Source organism: Motacilla alba, chromosome 3 (genome assembly GCF_015832195.1).
Source record: "Motacilla alba alba isolate MOTALB_02 chromosome 3, Motacilla_alba_V1.0_pri, whole genome shotgun sequence".
In the NCBI taxonomy this organism is placed as follows: domain Eukaryota; kingdom Metazoa; phylum Chordata; class Aves; order Passeriformes; family Motacillidae; genus Motacilla; species Motacilla alba.
Genome location: NC_052018.1, coordinates 111107289 through 111125606, shown reverse-complemented (window position 1 = coordinate 111125606; position 18318 = coordinate 111107289). Strand labels below are relative to the sequence as shown.

At 43.7% G+C, this 18318-nt stretch overlaps 1 long non-coding RNA gene across 5 annotated transcripts in view; it reads left to right on the top strand.

Moving 5' to 3' along the window:
• The window catches only part of LOC119698844, a 193687-nt gene that overhangs the window by 139096 nt on the left and 36273 nt on the right, over positions 1–18318 (top strand). For all 5 annotated transcript variants that reach the window (XR_005256288.1, XR_005256285.1, XR_005256287.1 and 2 more), the window contains exons 7-9: positions 6489–6642; positions 7597–7739; positions 9260–9352. This is a non-coding gene — a long non-coding RNA (uncharacterized LOC119698844). The remainder of the gene's footprint in view (positions 1–6488; positions 6643–7596; positions 7740–9259; positions 9353–18318) is intronic.

Genomic DNA, 18318 nt, shown 5'->3' with positions numbered 1-18318 from the left:
TTGTGTAGGACAGCACGAGCAGCCCCATTCCAGAGCTGCAGCTGAGGGAAATAAGTTAGTGTTGCTCTGAATAGGAATTTTCTATGCAGCTCTGCAGAAGGCCAGTGCACTTAACTGGTCTTCAGCTTCTTCTTTTCCTCTGTTAGGGAGTATGGATTCAGGACAGCTGATGGCTTTCACAGTAAAAGTCTTGGGCTGGTGCTTCTGATTAATTACTAATGTTCGTCATCTTGCATTTTTTTTTGTTTGTTTTTTTTAGGGTTTTTTTGGTTTTTTTTTCTTTTTTTGTGAGTTTAGAACTGAGGAGCCTGTCTCATTCATTCCCTGGCACTGCTCAGGGCTTAAGTATCACAGCCTTCAGTACCAGACCAGAATAATATAAGAACCACAAAGAATCATTTATCTGGCATGACATATTTTATGCTCTTGTGTAAGTTTTCCTAGGGGACTTTTGAATGTCCTACTGGGTGACTGTAAAGGCACCAAGGACTCAAAGTCATGGGCATCATCTTTATTACATGCCCTAAAACACTCAGTACAAAGACAAAGCTGAATGATTCTAACTTTTCTGAAATTAAGAGACTGTATTGTTTCACCGAAGTCCTTCCACAGATCTCTTTAAGAGCAGAGTGGTTTGGGGCTAAAGTTGATCCTTATCTTCTATTACTTACAGGAATGTTTCTGTGCTTTAAAAATTCAGTCCCCACTTCTTTCTTGCAGACTACCCTAATCTCAAATTAGCCTTCTGGGCAAAGGTCAGGAGTGCAGGAGTGCAGGTCTTATTGGTTCAATTAAAGGAAATAACACAAAATCAGGCAGGCTATTGCAGGAGTCTTTGTCAACAACTTCCTGAATGCTGAGAGGCTGCTCAGGCATAGGCTGTCTGCCCAGCCAGATAGTGCTGCTATTAGAAACATGTTAGTGTGAGAAATTAAAAAAAATACATACATGACTGATGGCTACATTCATCTGATGGCTTTCACAGCAAAAGTCTTGGGCTGGGGCTTCTGATTAATTAATAATTAATAATTGGTTGTTTTTTTCCTTTTTTTGATGTGTTTACAACTTAGCATTGCCTCTCTTTTTCTTTTTTTTAATTTTTTTTTTTCCAATACACACGTAACAAAGCTCAGATAACTATGCTGGTATCTGTTGTACTATTACTTGCCTTAATAATGATGAAATGTTATGTTTCCAATAATGTACCAATAAATATTTTGGAGTTAGGGAACTGGCAGGTATGTGGGGAGGGCACTTTGTGTTAACAGCTGATACACTGTTGTTACACTGCTGAAAACTGGGGCTAATGCACTTGAGTAAATATCCTCTTTATAAAAGTGATTTTCCTTTATTTCTTTCCTTTTTATTTTATTTTTTTTGTTTGCCTCCTTGTGCCTGAACATTTGACCCTGGAGGAGTAGGATGGAAAGATTGTTTAAAGAGCAGAGAACTGTTTATTTCAATTTTCTCCTCTTTTTTTCCCCCCTTTGCAGTTCTTTTTACAGGTAAATCACTCGCTATATGGGAGAATCTCAGAGAGTTCAGAGGTTTGGGGCAGGAAACGCCTCCCCTCCCCCTGAAGTTTGGATTCAGAGCTAAATTTATCTGAATGCTGTCATTTCCCTGCTTTTCCCTCTCTACCTCCTTCATTGCATTCCTCTTTCTCCCTCCCCATTCCCAGCCACCCAGATCTTATCCTTTCCTTGACCTGCAGCTCCCCCTCCCTAGCCTGCCACGGCTCTAAAATGTCCGGAGGCCTCGGCTGAAGGTGGCAGCTTCTCCTGGTGGGGTTTTTGGTTTTTTTTTCATTCCTGAGCTAAACCATAGCGAGGAGTGCTCTGTAATCCCCTGCCCTCAGAGGCTGTGTCCGTCAGAGATGCTAAAAGCAGGTTTGGTGGCTGCTAAGAGGGGAAGGCAGCAGTGGTGCCCAGCAGAGCAGCCCGGGCTGGCTCGTGCCTTGCTGGGTGTGAGCATCTGCCTGTGATGCAGCAAAGGGCCCCTGCAGGTACAAGCAACTTGATTTAGGCAAAAGAATTCAGAAGTAGGTGTTGAAGTTCAGCCAAATTTCCATGCTGCTCCTGCTTTTCCCTGACACATTCTGCACATTTGCATCACTTATCACGATCTTGAACAGGTCTGTCCTGATAGGAAATACACAGAGTTCAGCAAAAATCCCTCTCTTTTTGTTTTTCCCTTTTCCTTTTTTTTTTTTTTTTTCTCCTTAATATTATAGTCTTGCACTGTGGCTATTCTAGTTTTTCACAGAAGTGGCAGGCAGCCAAAGACTGGAATCATTATTTGCAAACTCTAAAAATAGAGTCAAGATTTATAGGAAGAAAACAGATATGTCTTGTTATAAAACCATGAATAAGGATTGGCACGAACATAACGGTTTATTCTTTTTTGATATTGCTTATTGTAAATTGCACTCTATCTTTGTGGGAGATGCACCAGATAGTTACAGTGCAGAAATGCTTCCTTACTTGAAAGTGCTGCAAAACTGCAGTTTATTTGTTGTAAAGACTTGATTATTCAAAGGAAGCGATAAGAGATGAGGTAGCCCCTGGGAATTTTGTGCATTGTTGGGGTGGACAGTTTGTTTTAGAAAAAGTATTAGTGATCTTCTTCTGCAGGTCGCTGCTGATAAAAATTACATTCTTTGCCCAGCGAAAAGGTGCCTCATGAGCTGCACTTCTGGTTAATACTGCTTGTTATTGTACACCATGAACATCACATCCCTGATCTAACTGTGGGTAATAATGCTCCCGGCTCTATCTCCTGCCTCGTAGGCTCTGGCAGGGCAGCAACAAAGGAAAAAAAAAAAAAAAGGAAGGGGGAAAAAAAAAGGAAAAAAAGGAGGGAGGAAGTAAGCAAAGGGAAAGAGAGGGAGAGACTTTCACAAAGAGTTAAAAAGGCCTGATGAAATCCTTACAATGTACACCATATGGCTTGACATTTACCAGATTAGTTAAACATTTCTACTGGGGATAAATATTCCTGCACATCGATGTAAAGAAATTGCAGGAGACAAGGGCACATACAGCATATTTATGCCATGGAGTGATCTTTTTTTTTTCTTTTTTTCCCCCCTCCCTTCCTCTTGGCTAGCAGAATTCAGGTTACAGAGCATGTGAGGGACGAGTGTACTAACCCAAAATAAGCCCCAGTTCTGTGCACTCCTGAGCTGCTGGTGGAGTGGCTTCCAGCATTGCCCCAAACACATGTCAAAAGCCTCTCCCCCAAAAAAGCGTTTTGAATGACCAATCTTGCTATTAAAAAAATACCAAAACCCCAACTCTATGGAGAGGCTGAAGCATTAAAGTTTGTCAGAATCTATCTGAGCACTCGGATTGCCCGTGGAAGATGCCTGTGATGGCTGCCAAAGTGATTTGAGCGGGTTGATGCAGAGGAGGTGACTGCTGGTGCCCGTGTCTGGTGCAGCCTGCCCCGCTCCTTGGTGAGCAGCCCTAAAGCCATAGATTTCATCTGATCTTTGCAAAGGCTAACATTTGTCTGCTGTCATTTTAGTGAGATTGATGACAGGCTGGGATGGGGAGGAGGAGGGGGAGCGCAGCGGGAGGAAGGCTGATCCCCACAGCCCTGACAGTTGGGGCCAAGCCCATCCAGAGTCACTATCCTGGACCCTCTGGTTGGCTCTGGCAGTGGCAGGGAGTTCTTCCTGCACCACTCCAGCAGGAATTGCATGGAATTGTTACATGAGATTGCAGGAACTCTGAGACAGGGAGGCAGCACTTCGCACCTTGTGTATCTTAATAGATTATTCGTGTCACAAGCAACACAGGACAAAATGTTATGACAACCATAAGAATGTAGTTTACTGCGGCTTAATGTGGCTGGGCAGTGCAGGGTAAAGCTATCAAAAAAATTTTACTTTTTTTAAAGTTTCCAAGAGAAACTAAGCAATGTGGACATGCAGCTATTTTTATTCAAAACCCTGAATTTTGGCAAACTCTTCCAGGCTATAGCAGAAAAGCCTTTCTCTTTTTGTTGTTAGTAGTACTATCCCGATGCCACACTAAAAATCAGACACCTTCCCACTTGGAATCTTTCTTGCAGGCTGATGTAATAGGGGAATCTTCTGCAAAGGACACGTATGTCCCAAGCTGGGCAGGTAGTTGCTGGCTGCAGCATGTAATGTGCCTTGGAAAAAAATTTATCTTTCACACTCGTGCAGGATGAAGTCTCTGTATCTTTTTCCATGAATGAATGAGTGACTATCAGTGCTGACTTTCAATCTTACCTTCAAATCCTAGAAACTTGTATTTCACCAGGCGCATGTATGTATACATGGAGGGATCTCAGCACTTCTGGGAAAGAAATGCAGAGTGAATGGGTTACTGCCCTTGTGAAGAAACATACCTGCAAATCTTAATCCCAATATTAGATTGGAAACCATTGAGGCAAGGGCTGGAAGCAGATCCTCTCTGGGAGCTGAAGGGGAGACGGGTGCACGAGCCAGTAACTCTAACAAGCTGGAATTCAAAATATGCCTGACCTAAAACCTTGGGCTGGGACATGTACAGGCTTGGGGGAAAGCTCAGCTCCAGCCACTCGTGCTGAGATTTACAGTGCCGAGACCAATGCCGTGTGGATTTTAACCACCCAATGTCCCATCACACCAACATGACATCGTGTGAGGACAGGGTTTCAGCTGCAGACAGGGAAAGATGTCATGGAGGATGTGAAAACAAGGTGTCCCCTTATTCTGGCTGGTCAGAGAGGAGCAGAGACTCCCACCCGAGTGGGAGGGCGGCTTGGGCGATCACGGGTGGCTGGGTTGATAGAGAGTGAGCCAGGGAGATAAATACCTGTACGGAGGAAAATAAGAACAGATAATGGATTGGTGCAAGTCGCAGTATATTTCCTCCTGGTGATGGAGGGCTAAGAGTGAGTTATAGATCTTTCCTCACGATAAGAACATATTTCTTTCCGAATCATTTATCTATAAGATACTGAGATATTATTTTGGTCTGCATTGTTAAGAATTGGGCTCTTTGCATTCCCACCCCGGTCTTTAGTAGGTGACAACATGGTAGGGAGCCCAAAGGTTCTGTCTGCACCTCCCATGGGTGAGGTGTTGCTTTTCATGGCTGGGAGCTGGGAAGAAAGCGGGAATGTTTTTCCAGGTGTCTCAGGTGATGGTGATATGATTATTTATGCATGACCAGGGTTTAAATCTTACTTTGTTCAGGTCCTTAATGTACAAGAAGCATTGCTGAGAGTGTTATAAGATCTGTTACTGCTCTGGGACAGAATTAACTTTAAAAAACCTGCAAACATTTACACGTTCGGGTGATACGACAGGTGTGTGCGAGGGCCGGAGACCGTGTGGGGAGAAAAAAATGCAGCGTGGTTTTGTCAGCTGGGAAAGATCAGAGCTCCAGGTTTGATAGTGAGTGGAAACGGCTTTTAAAATTTCAATTATGTTGTTAACAGTGTTATTATTGAGTAGATATTTTGTATAATTTAGTAAATGGCTGTTTCTCGGCCTCCTTTCCCCGGGGGGGTGCGCGCCTGCCCTCACGGGGGAGCCGCCATCTTGAGGCGAGGGTGGAAACCTTCGGGGCAGGGGAGAATGGCTGAAACAAGGGGAAAACACAAATAAACTGGGGTCAGACAGCCTTTGGGGCTATGGGATTTAGGGAGGGGCAGGGTTTAGGAGGGGTTTAGGGACAGGCAGGTGCCATGTCCCAGCGTGAGGGCTGTTTGTGGGCAGAGCAGCTCGTGGGACAAGGGGCCTCCGGTGTGTTTTCACCTGCTGTAACCTCAACCTTTGCCATCTTGCTTAAACCTCAGCTTTTGGATCTTCAGAGGAACCTTTGCTGTGGTCAGTAAATCCTAATGTTGCGCTTGCCCTGGTTTATGAGATTTCCAGGAGATTTGTCACTTGGTGGATCAAGCAGCTCTGAGGGCACAGGTTTGGCCTGACGGGGGGGATTCTACTGTCTCTGTCTCGTTAAGATGAGCTTCAGGTTCAGTACATTAACGTGTTAATAAGGGAGCCCTGTGTTCCCACACTGCTGTTAAAGGCGTTCTCACACTGCTGACCTGACCCCCTTAATCCTGGCTTTCCTGGAGGAATAGCTGATCCATCAGGCCTCCTGCACCTAAAATGGGATGAAAGGGAGTGATGGGCCTATTTCAGTGCTGGTGTTTCTCAGGTACCTCAAGCAGCCTTGTTCTTTTTGTATTCATCGCTTATTTCCCTGGAAAGGAAAAAAAAAAGGAAAAAAAAGCCCCTCTAGATGTGAGGGCTCAAATCACTGAAGATGAGAAGCAGCAAAAGGAAATAAAGAGGTCAAACACCTAAGTTAGCTTATGATTAAAAAGAAATTAGTGGGGCTATTTTTAATTTGTTTAAATATATTACTTTCTCTTAAAGAGGTCTTTATATTTCACTAAGTATGAGATGAAGTGTGTCACCAGAGGAAGGGTTTTTTTTCAGTTTTAGTACCTTTTCTCTTCAGAACTTAGAAGTCCGATGCCGCTGAAGTCACAAATGAGGAGACAGCAGGAATGGCAGCAATGTGGGTCTTTCCCTCTACAGAACACCGCAGTCGCCTTCCAGTTGGGCTGGTTTGCAGGAAATCAGGGAAGAGAGACGTGCACTGTGCATAACAGGTATGTCGTGGGGAGGTCTGTGCTACCACACAGCCCCCCAAATTCTCAGCCTCAGGGTGTTGTGCAGCCTTGAGAGGCAAAACTCTGCATCTCTGCCCTCAGACCCACCCCGAGGTATTGGGTCCCAGCCCAAGGCGCTGCTGGGAGCCCCCTCAGAGGCTGGAATACATCTCATATCTGAGTTTGGCTGCCAGATCTTGCGTCTTTTTTTGTTAAATCTGCTAGACTATGGATATTTTCGGGCTGCAGCTGACAGAAATTAGAAAGGATAGTTGTAAATGAAGTTTTGTAATGCCAGAAGTCTATGACGGAGCTTTTATAATCAGTGCACAAGCTGAACATTGATCTAAGTGTTCCAAGGCTTTCCATGAGATTGCTGGTTTTTCCATTTCTCTTTTCTTTCTTTTGCTAAATGAAGTTCCTTGGGAATAAACACAGCAATTGGGTGAGACTGCAAACCTGTGAGGGAAACACACCATAAGGTTTGAATAAAAATAATAAAATGTTTAGTTAGGAATTTGTCACGAAGCTCCAAAACAATGCAAACACTCTCAGTCTCTTGTTTTGTTCCCAGCTGGGAAGCCAGGCCAGAGTCACTGAACATTTCACCAAGTCTTGCTAACCTTCTGAGCTGAGTTGTGAGAAATTGTTCTTGACATCACATGAGCTGGGCCACAAGGCAGGACTAATGTGATATTTGCTGTCGAAGGTTTCCTAGGAAACATGCTACTTAGAGCACTCAGCCCTCCCTGCCACCCTTCCCGCATCCTCCAGCTTCCCTTGCTCCCACAGGTTTTGCAGGGGCAGGGATGTCCCCTCTGACCTCCGGACACCCTCAGCACACACCTTCCCTCTTCCCAGCTGAGCAGAGACAGGCTGTGGAGATCCTGAAGCTCACCCACCTCATTGCCCTTTTTTGCTCTGATTTTATCTTTTTTTTTTGTTTTTCCCCAGCACTCTGCAGTGGGAGAAGCGAGAGAAACTAAGCTACATCCTGCAAGACTGGAAATAGAGAGGAGGAAGTTGGAGCCTTCTCAGTGAACCACAGCTTTTCTGCCACAGGGGAACTGGTGGAAAAAGGTTATGAAAATCAGCAGGTAACTTACAACTTAACTTGCCACCTATTTTGCCAGCAGTTTGCCATGCAGTAGCTGCTATGGTACATAACCCATAAGCATTTTTTCAGCAGAATGGAGTTCCCCAATTTCTTCCCATAATTTGACCTGGTAGGTGCCATCCTTGACATCAGTCCAGACAAAATGATTCCTGCCATCCAGGCCAAACTCTTCAGCTTGGCCATTTGGAGCAGCAGGAGAGTTCCCATTGAGGATGGGATGAATGGAGTTGGTTCACACATGTTAACCAAATGCAAATCCTTAGATGGAAACTCATGGTCAGCTTTTTCCACTGCTATTTTCAGAGCTTCCACAAAAGACCGTGCTGTGATTATATGTATTCATGATATGTATATCATGTATTCAGCTCAAACAATATTTGAATGATGCGTTTAGAATTCTTCCTAAAAAAGGACCATGCTTCTGTAAACTGCATCATGTTTGTAAAAAGAGGGGGGAAAAAAAAATCTAGCTTGCTTTTCCTTTCTTCCTCTCTTTCTTTTTAATATATCATTTCATAAGGGTGCAAGAATTGGTGTTAATGCTGCATTAAACACAGACACACTTCTACATAATGGTATGCATTTGCCTGTATTCCATACGTAAACAACCCTATGGAATCCCGACTCTTCATTGTTAAGGTTGTCTCCATATTTTTCAAAGCAAAGCAGTTCTGGGTGTCAAACAGTTGCTTTCTTCACTCTTGTTCACTGGGCTTTGTGGAAGATGCAGCCAAACAAATAATGTATTGGGAGTTTTGAGGGTTGGCTGGGTTTTTTGGTTTGTTTTCAATTTTTTTTTTGTTTTGCCATTATTGGATTTTTTTTTTTTGCTGTTTTGTCTTTATTTTTGCTTTTGGTGGTGGTTGGTTAGTATGGTTTTCGTATATTTATTTTGGTTTTTATACTTGGCCATTTACAACTGCCTCTTTTCCCTCTTGTCTCCTCCGCTGATAAAGCACCATTTTTCTGACTCTGTCATCAAGTGTCTTTCACACTGCCAATATTGATTTCCCCAACCCCTGGAAGGCCCAGAATGTCACCTCCATGATGCTCCCTGAAGCCACTGGCTTGGAAAACAGGAGCACTCAGGTTGCTGCTGCCAGACACTGGTTTCCCACATGGTGGAAAGGAGACAAGTAGCCCCAAGTCACTGGGCTGACTCATCTCTCTCCACGGTGCTGTTCCCTTCACCTCCCTGCCGGTCTGTGTACTGAAGCTGTGCGGCCAACATGCCCCACGTGCCTTGTCTGAGTAGTCAAAGTGCAGGGGGTGGAAAAGAAATTCCATTCTGGCTTGTTTAGCTCTACCTTCAGTTTCTGGTGGCATCTCAAGGATTGGGGTGGCTTTTGGACTGGCTTTTCAGTGTGCCTTCAGGTTCGGGAGAGCAGCACCTGCTAGGCTCTGCAAAGCCAGTGGGGCCTCACCTGTAAATCTGGGCAGAATTGGGGTCTTTGTGGCCAGAGAAGGAAAATCAGTTACACTCTTCTCTTTCTGTTCCAGTTCAGAAAATATTCCTCCAGGTGTGAAGTCTGATGTCAGTCAGCTTCAGAGAAACAGCACCAGCCGAGCTGAGGACCTGCGAGCAAACATCAGGTCTGTACCAATCTCTTAGATTAGCATTTTTTCTCTGCAGAGTCACTTTTTCCTTGCATGGAATCATGAGTTGCAGTTCCCCCTCTGCCTGTGAGATACCATCGTGAGAACACATTGGTCATAGAAGGCAATGCCATGTCATGCCAGGCTGCCCAACATGTGAGATACTGGTGGGCACCCAGACCATTTGCTGTTTTCAGAGCACTCTCAGAATGTCAGTGCTTGTGGCACCATGTGTAATATGTGTTGAGGGCTATTGTTAAACCCCGCTGCCAGCCGAGGGAGGGAGGAAAGCAGATACAAAGCCACAGGTTGAGTTATTGCTGGAGACAGGACTGGAACTCAGCATTTCCTGGGCAGATTACCACACTTCACTTCTCCCTCAGCTGGTATAATTAGCAGTGTCCTGGATCTCTCTTATTCCCATGCAAGCACACATCTGAATGCATTTTTCTTTGAAATTGTCTGTCTTGGGGTCATTTGTGTTGTGCACTTCAGGCTGTTGATGATCTGTTGTCTGCAGTGAAATGCTCACTGGTACACTGTAAATCATGAAGAGATGCAAAGGCATCCATTTGTTACTACTGATTCAATCTCTGTGGATTTCTGGAATGGGCTACCTGTAAAACTTTGGGAGCCAAGTCTCGAAAAAACCCCAATCCTTTGTGGCTCTTTAATTTTTTTGTTCTTGGCTGCTAGCCATGCAGACGGATGTCTTACATCCTTGAGATGAACTTAGTGCAGTCCTCATTGACCTAGCAAGCCATTTTTTCCCTGATGACAAGCTGGGATCACATTTTGTAATGACTGCTGCAAGATTGTCTTGTTAGGGAAAGGGCTAAGGTGGGATAGTCTTTAATGACAATGAAAGCACCTCATAAAACCTGATTCTTCAGTTTTACAGGCATGGCTGTAAGAATTTTAGCCAATGCAGACTTAGTAAATCAGTCAGTCAAAAATTATATCAGTTGAAGTATAATGTTCATGGCAGTCCAAAAACCTGAACATGTAGGTGATTTGGAGGGCATTTTGTTAACTCTTTAATTGGTCGTTTGAGTGCTGGAGGCAGTAGCTAATTGCCTGTAGGTCACAGTAGTCCTAGAGCTTAGGTAAATGTGTATTGTCATATGTCACATTTTCATATGGCTCCTTTGCACAGGTTGGTAAAAATGATTGCTGCATAATTAAAATTAAGACAAGGTGGGAAAAAGTGATTCAATTAAACCCCTGAAGCCATTGCACAAATTATCTGAAGTACCAAAAACTAATGAATAGTTAAAACTAGTTTTATCTTTTTACTCTTCATTCCTGAATCCTGAGGGTATCAAAATGGCTGAAGTCTCTCTCAGAGTTCTCAGAGGTGAGTTTTTGGGTGGGCAGTGCAAGTATGAGTCAGCACAGAGGAATCCAGGCCTTTTAAAATACCAGCACACAGAAACTTTGTTACCTACTTGTTTGGAATTGAAAATAACCAGACCTGAGGCACAAGAGACCTTTTGGTTTCTCCACCAGCCCAGAATTATTTTGAAAACATCTGCAATATTTCACTCTGCATGCAGCAGGTATTATATACCAGGGAGGGTGATGACAGTAAAAATAAATGAGATATGTTGTAACCAAAACATCCCAAGTTTTACATCATACATTTCACAAGCCTAGCAAGCATCCTGTGCTCTGACTTGAAGGCTGTGAGGGCATGTGGTAGTTTTACAAATGTCTATTAGTATTAACAAATATGTTCCATTATTAGACAGTGTGCCACTGCCCCAACCTCCCAGTGCAAGAGGTGAGTTAATATGGCTTATAAAATATAAGAGTGCTGGAGGCACAAACTGTGGAAATCAGAGCCCTGGCTAAGCAGGAGGTCTCATTACATTTTGTGGGACAACTTACTAGAGGCCTGAACATGAGCATTAAAGCTGCCTCCCAGCTAAGGCTTTTTACGGTTCCTGTCCTTTCCCAGAGCCATACAGCTCTAGGAGGTTTAGAGCAGCAAGGTCCACACCTTTGGATCTTTGGATACTGGCAGTGTGCTAATTCTGACCGCGTTTAAAATGTGAGGATTGAGATGGGTGTGTTTGCACTTTGCTTTTTAACAGAATTGTTGGAGCCTGAAAGTAGCAGGGCGCTGAGGAGCTGTGCTCTTGTTGCTTTTTGGGTTTGTCTTCAGGTTTTTTTTTAATTTTTCTTGCATGGCTCTGCGCTGGTAGCTGTAAACTCCCATTTCTTGGAAACAAGAGTGTTTCTTGGCCAGATTTGCCAGCACTGTGTGTGTGTGCACAGAGAAGACCCAGTGTGTTGAAACTGTATAAAACAGTGCATCTTTCAGGGAAGTAAAGAAGTCTGGTTGCTCTCCATTAGAACAGATACTGCCCTGCAAGGTTCCTAAAATATGGTTCCAAGTGGAGGTGTCTGTAGACATTTCCCCTAGAGGGATGGTGTGGATGCGTAGATGAGGAACACAGTGCCTTTTTGTGCTTCCACCTCTTCGGAAGTGATTCTCACCCTGCATTTGAAACAGCTAAAAACCTCTTCTGATGCTTATCCCAACTTAATCAGAAACCTTGAATAGGAACTAATTTACTGTCACAGGTAGCATGTTCATCTTAGTACTAGCTTTATCAAACCAAAAAAATCCCTGCTGAGGACCAGGGTGATCCAGGAATAGTAGGTTATGAAAACATGATGATGTCAACTCACTAGATGAGTCTTTCATTAATGGGTAAAGCTTCTGTAGGTAGAAAAAATAAACCTTCCTAAAGATCTCTGTGGATCAAAACCCCAAGAGAAGAGGAGAGCAAAGAAAAAGGAGAAAACTGAAGCACAGGAGGTGCTCAAATCGCGTGAGCTCTCTGCTTTCCCATGCTTCCTGGTGGAAAAGCAAACAGCCAGACATCGTCAGGAGTGTCCTAAAAAGTCAGAATGTGAGTGGACAAGTTGCAGTCTCCCCCCAAAAACATTTTTTCAGTCTTTTTTGATGTGTGTTCAGCCTAGACTGCTGGTAGTCAGAGATGAAATTTCCACTGCCTGTGATTCAAGAAAAACACTGCTTATGTCATTAAACAGAGTGTTTTTCTGTGGCCTTTTCTGTATGGTCTTGGCTTGAGACCACCCAAACACCAGGTGAAGTAGTGCTTGGGGCAAGCTGAGCTTTTCCTTCCACTCCAAGGCATAAGCAGCAGGCTGCAGCTGATTTCATAAATGCAAACTGATATTTTTAAGAGGCTACCAGCAAAAAACAGGTTATGGGATGGGCTGTTGTGGATTGCACCAAGAGAGTGCTGAAATTCCTGCCCTGCTTATAGGAATGTGGAAATGACCCAAGAGTGTTTGGGATGCCTTTGTGAATTTCATGTGTGTGTATAGTATAGTATTGTGTTTGCAGAGATGTATATGGGAATGCCATGCAGGACTAATACGAGACATAAAAGTTGTTAAAAGACATTATGTGACACATTCACAATTTTTCCTCTGGGTACAGAGAGTGAGTCAAGGTCATGGCACCAAATTCATCTTTCAAAAGTGCCTCATTTCACTGACTATGGAAGGATTGGACCACTGCCCTGTATTTACTATAAAAATATATATTTTAAGCTATTAAAAATAGTATTTTGATCTGTTAAAATAGACCTTTTCAAAGAAAAAAATGCAAGCTCTTGCCACCAGCCAGGTCCATTCCCATGTCATACCCTGCAAATAACAAGTGTATTAAAAAAGTTTAAAACTTGGATTGAGGAATGCACCCAGGGTTGCTGGTTCAGGAGCCAGGAGCACAACCCTTGCCTGCTGGGCTTTGTGGAGAAGACCTACACTATCAAAGCTCTGGGAGGTAAAGGAATGCATTAGGGCTTTGAAGAAATTCTTTTAAAAGCCTGTGGTATTACAAATAAGGTGGGAAAGGATTTCCACAGACTTTCTGGAAATGCCCTGTGAGTCACTGGTGGGCTCCCCTGGGAACTGAAGGAGGCAGCAGGAAGCTGGTAAAGGCCAGTTAAATTTGATAGGACTTGCTTTAGTGGTGGGTGGTGGGACCATGGCACTAGCGAGCAGCAGGATGTGCACGTGCTTCCTTTGGGGTGCATTGTCCATGTTTTAATACGTGAGACAAGCCTCATTTCCAGTGAGTCTGGGTCCCACCATCCTCCTGTTATCTCAGGAGCACACCCCTTGCTCACAATAATTCCATGTGCAAGGACCAAAAAAACTGCTTGAGGCAAGAGTTCTTGGGTCAGCTCAAACAAAGGGCAGGGATATGAAAGATTCCTTTGGCAGTGGGGTTGCCCAGGGATACATCTGGAAGGCAAGGTCTGCTCTGCCATGGGTGGAGCTATTACAGTGATAACACCACTCAGCTCGCAGCCTTTCCAAGAGGATAATGTTCTTTGCATGTTCCCACCTTCTCCTGGCTCATACATAAGGTGACAGCAAGGCTGAAAAAATCCTGCTGGGTGCCCAGAAAGGGACAAGGTTAATAATGACCAGTGTGCAAAGAAAGACCAGACATGAATAGAATCAGATTGATTGCCTTAGACAACTTTTTGGCTTCATTTCACTTCCTAAAGTCTTTTTGTGGGTTTATTTTTTTTTTAGTAAAATAAATCACAGCTCATGAGATAGCACTATGCAAATATGTCAGAGTATTTTTGGTGGCTCGCAATTAGCCTTGATAACCCAAAAGATGGAGGCTGGCATATGCCATGGGTGGAGTCAGGGGTATTGTGCATCTTTGTGTCTGTGGACGTGTGACAGATTTCTTCAGTCAGATGCAGGCCAGGCTGAATTTAGCCACCTTGGCCTGGATATTATCCGTGTGGCTAAAATTGCCAGATCATTTACCCTGGAAATTATTGCAGTGGTGCACTGCCAAATGCACAGTCGTAGTGTTCCTTTGCTTCGTGCTGTTGGGTGTTAAATGTACCTCTGAGCCTTAAGCAAGTCTTGATTGAGTGTTTTTTGTTTACAAGAAATTATAGAGGGGGAGAGGAATCTTTCAGTGTTCTTCCAGGATCTACCAAAACCTTTGTCATTTACTTGTAGCTTAGGTTGTTGGGACTTAGAAGGTGAGAAGGAAGTAAAAGGGCTTATGTAAGAGCTCAGATGATGGATCACTTGAATTTATAGTGGGAAATCTGTGTTAGTGAAGGCTGGAGCGGGAGCCAGAAAATTTTAGGATTTTCTACACACAACGAGAGATCAATGACTAACCCAAGTTTGTGAGCCATAAAATGGGCAGGCTGTTTAGGCCTTAGGTAGGTGGTGACAATAAATCTCCTGGTGATGTGGAGATGAAGGCTCTCCCGTCCCTATCTACAACACCAGCTGTTTGCTTGGAAACATGCACAGAGAGACTCTGCTGCGTTAAAAACCCCCCTCTTGTGCCATCAAAATGCTGAGACCGTCCGGGCTGGGAATTGCAGGAGTCCCTTTTTAAAATGTGATCATGTTCAGGTGTCCCTGAAGAGCAGCCATTTGGGGCACCACATCTTCTGGAGAGCTGTCAGGATCTGCGTGCTTGAGAGGTGGCATCCCAAGCTAGGGAGGAGATGTTTGTTTTCCAATTAGCTCTTGTCTAAGGAACAGAACTACAAGAATGAGCCCTCCATTAGGAAAATGGCTGTAAATGACAAATTCTCCACTCTTGTTCCCAAAGCAGAGGATTTATCCTGTTAAGGTCACCTATTCTGCAACAGAACTTCTCTTACAATTTCATGAGGAGATAGTTGTATGTCTCTGTGGGGAAAGGTTCATCTCTCCATGCAGTCCCCCTTTTGGGTAGGATGAGGAAAGCAATTGCCAGGATGAAGGAGTAGCAGCTCTCCTGGAGCTGGCAGCCCTCTCTGGGAACCAGCACTGCCCGCCAGGGAGAAGCTCTGTTCTCCTCCTGCAAACCACACATTTCACTGTGCACTTGCAAGGCAAAGGTGGGCATGATACAAACCTGCGTTTATGTCAATGAAACCTCCACACAGACAAGAAATATTATGTCCTTTCTTGTTTGTTTTACAGAAGAGAACAGAGGCATCCTGGCACCAAGAGACACTTTTTTTTTTTAGGGTTTTTTTTTTTTTTTGGCTTTCACTGCCTTTTTTCCTCTGTGGGAAGAGGGAGACATTGTGGCTCTAGTTGCATCTGTTTTCACTATTACCAAGAAGAAAACTTCCATTTTCCAACGGAACTAAAGGTCCAAGGACCAGCTCAGTTTCCTACAGTAATTTCTGAATCTTTCTCACATGACCATGTCTTGTCATGGTAAGCATGAGAAGGAAACCACAAAGGGCAGTCCAGCTCTCCAAAGCAAAATCTTGAGGCTCTTTTCTGAAATTCTCACAAATTTGGCTCAAGGTTTATTGCCAGGTTGAATTACAAACGTGCATGGCTCTAGATGCCTGCTCTGTTCTGTGCTATCTGCTTCTGAACCTTGAAAGTCTCTCTGTTAAGAGCTTGCAAACCAGAGTTATCCCACTGCTGATTTGCATGGATTCAGCTTTTCTCATGGGAATAGACAGTCAGGGTGCCCATCCCAGGTCTGTTTGAAATGCTGCAAATGGTTCCTGAAATACAATGTTCCTTTTCACCCTGTTTTCCTCCATTTCCCAGCACAACAGCAGTTTTTACCCTCCTTTTCCCCTCCATCTGGCACTTGCTTCCTTCCTCTTTCCCTGCAGCCCACAAATGCTTGCTGTTGGATAAGCAGGGGCGAATCTTGGAGATGAGGGAAGCAGTGGTTTTCCTCAGAGCTCTGTGGTGAGGTCTCCTCTGGCAGCGAGGCCCCACTCCCCACCTTCCCCTTTTTGGGTGCATCCCTGCCCCCCGAGTGAGTCCTGGGAGCCAGAGAGGTCCCTGCTGAGCACAGATCATCAGGTTCATTTACAAATGAAAAATGGGCTGGATCAGATGGATTAGACAGAAGATGGATTGATTGTTCTTTTTTACTTGAGTAACTTGAATTTTTAATAGCAACTTGAATTTTTAATAACTGTAAGAATTTTAGATTTTTTTTTTTGTTTCATCTTAACTGGCTAAAGGTAAATATCTGCAATTTTAGCAATACTGCAATTTTAGCAATACTTTATTCTGACAGGACACTTGGTACTTTTTATTTATGGAATGAAATACTGTACACACCCTTCCAGCACAAATACGAATGTTCTTTTTAAAATTTTCTTTCTAGGAATGAACACCCCCATAACACTCATTGCTAAACTGTTTGCAGTAGACAAACACAAAAGGGCTGTAAATGGAGCCAGAGATCAAAATCAAAATAAAGATTCTCAAAAATGTTTGTCACTGTTTGCTCACCTTTGGAATATATGTCCTGTTCCTCTTCTTAAAATATTTTATTTTATTTTTTTTCGTATAGCTGAGTGAGCTGGTATTTCTTTTGCTCAAGCTGTCTCTAAACTTATATTTCCAACAGTGGCAGCAGATTATGAGACGATACTTATAGAAATGACATTATATCATTCTTTAAAATACTCATCCTGAAAGGCAAAATCTGGAGAAATTATAGGACTAAGAGGCCTCCTTTGAGAGGCAGAAACTATTTTAACTTGTTATTTTTAGAGCTCTGCAAATCACATATTTTTCTCTTCACTGGCAATTCAGAAAAAAAAAATTGGAAATTGTAATAAGTTTAAAAAAAAAATCCTTCACAACTTTTTTCTATAAAATGGAAAGTTGAAATATGTCATTTGTGGGCAAATGAGATGCTTCACTTTAATTTCACCATTTTTATTTTAGTTCCTTTTCTCAGATGATAAAAATTAGACACAGAATGGTCTGTTTTGAGCTGACTGCTCATGTGGATGGGATGGGGGTTCTTGGCCAGGACACCTGTCCTGGAGCATGAGCAGTGACATGGACACAGGGACAGCCGTGTCCTTAGCTGGCTGATCCATGGTAAATATTCTGGGGGTCTGTGGACCTTGCATCCACCTCCACCATGCTCCACAAGGATTAAAAAGAGATTTGACGAGGAATGTTTCTGAGGAAGAATGCTGACACCTCCTGAGATTGTGGGCATTACCCTTGAGTCAGCCTTGTACTTTGCTTTCCAGGGATGGGAGGTGCTGTGTGGGGGGCCCCACCGTGCCCTGGGAGGTGCTGGATCTCCCAGCCATGGAGTACCCATACCTGTGGAGCACCTATGGAGTGTCCCTAGGCATGAGGGAGGGATGCTGCCCTCCCATCCTTCCCCATTTCCAGCTGTTTTCAGTGAGGAGATGGGGCTGGAATGACAGCAAACCACTCTGAAACCTTCTGGCATTGAGGAAAGTTGAGCACTGAATTTTTTTCATGGGAGAGGTCTTGGAGATGGGCCTGACTGGGAACTATCAGCCACTAAAATCTGATGCGGTAGGAAGAGCTGGGTGCAAAAAAAGGGGAGTAGGAGCAAAATACCAGCAGCAAAAGCAAAACTGGGGAAATAAAGGAAGATATTTCCATTTGGAAGCAGAGGTTCAGGAGATCTGGGGAGGGTTGGATGGTTGATGTGATATTTTGTGAGATGAATTATGAGGTTTGGGTGTCTTAGGAGCAGCCAGGTGACTGGATCCCCACAAGATCTCACACAGGGAGATCACACTCGTGGGGCAGTGTCAGAGAGCACCTTCACTTGCCAGACACTCTGCTCACAAGCACATGTCCCAAAATATCCAGTCTCAAGCCCTTTCCAGCTCGGGAAGGGACCACTTCACTATTCATTGTGGATAAAGAATGGTAATGCTTCTATTTCTTTTCTCCGTTCTTTTTTAATGAGAGAAGATCATGGTAGACGAAACTTGTTTTTCAGAGATCTCACTTCCAAAACTTTTTCCTCAGAGTGATTCAGCTGGCAATTTTAGAGTTTGTTTAATTACATTTTTAAACTTCCCTCCTTTAATTACTCCTTTTTTTATTATTATTAACACCTAAATATGCTACTATTTGGGGCACAAACAGACAGAGATTACAATTAACAGAATAAT